Raw genomic sequence first — 707 nt, 5'->3', positions numbered from 1 at the left:
ACTCTAAAACTGAAAATAGATTCCGCCTAAACAAAAAGAACTAATCACCTAGTCTACTGCAAAAAGAATACAAAATTGAAAGAAACTTAATAGAAAACCATTGAAATGTATTTTATATATATATATATATATATAAAGTTGAAAGTGGCTTACAATTGGCAGCAAATTATATAGCTTCTTATTCCAAAATCCTTACCAAGCCCACACAAAATTATGACAAATCTAGATCACCTAAGTTGCTCAAAAAACCACAAACTAATATTGTCCGAATCCGAAGTGAAAACGCGAAGTCATAAATCTGAATGCAGTGATAATAACAATATCATATTTTTGTCATGCATATACAGGACTTAACACAACAAAAATTCCACACAACTATGCTAGAAGATCACTCATCACATCACCCTAAGAACCATTGAATATTGTCAACAAGCAACACACAATCTTGCTAATTTCAATCAACTTTAGATGCAATATCTATATGAGAATATTATCACCAATGAAAGAGGATTGAAAGAGGATTCATCCTTTAATCACCCAAATCTAGTTAAAGCTCTTGTTAAGACAATTATCAAAGAAGATCCAGCTGCTCTATGCCCCATAAGCCTAAGGACAGACATTCCTCCCAAAATTATATAAGAATAGTTAAAACACAAACATAACCCAATCCACAGATCTTGTTGCCATCAGACATGTCAAACACGTCA

The sequence above is a fragment of the Cupressus sempervirens genome, chromosome 11 (genome assembly GCF_028749045.1).
Source record: "Cupressus sempervirens isolate cs-2001-9-10 chromosome 11, ASM2874904v1, whole genome shotgun sequence".
NCBI lineage: Eukaryota > Viridiplantae > Streptophyta > Pinopsida > Cupressales > Cupressaceae > Cupressus > Cupressus sempervirens.
This window is presented reverse-complemented; position numbering follows the sequence as displayed.